We start from the raw sequence: 455 nt of genomic DNA, 5'->3' as shown, positions 1-455 counted from the left end.
GATGAATGGACCATTTTATGCTTTAGAAATTTTTTTAAATAAATCTAAAATATCGGTATTATGTTTTATTAATTTTAACCGTAATCCTCAATTGCTTGCCGGTTGAAAAGCTCGCAACCAGTTGATTTTTGAAGGTTCTACTTCAATGTTGTCTGCTATTCTAGTAAGTTCTGTCAAGTTGCTCCGTAAAATTCAAAGAACTCCCAGTTTAGGTCGTCATCTCCATGAGGCAAGCTTTTAGTTGCATTCAATTTGATTTATCATTCTTTCTTCTTTAAGATTTTTTTTTATTTTTCGACCACGCACCGTTAAATGAATACCTTCAGTGTAGTGTTTTTAAAAAATCTCCATCTTTCATTATGTTGTCCTGCTTTTAGACATTTTTGTATTTCATTTTTCAATAATTAATTAAATATAACCTACTATCTTTGAAAAAAAAAAAAAGAAGCAGCCAG

This window comes from Arachis ipaensis, chromosome B03 (assembly GCF_000816755.2).
Source record: "Arachis ipaensis cultivar K30076 chromosome B03, Araip1.1, whole genome shotgun sequence".
Lineage (NCBI taxonomy): Eukaryota > Viridiplantae > Streptophyta > Magnoliopsida > Fabales > Fabaceae > Arachis > Arachis ipaensis.
The sequence above is the reverse complement of the archived record's forward strand: the minus strand, read 5'-3'. Positions refer to the sequence as shown.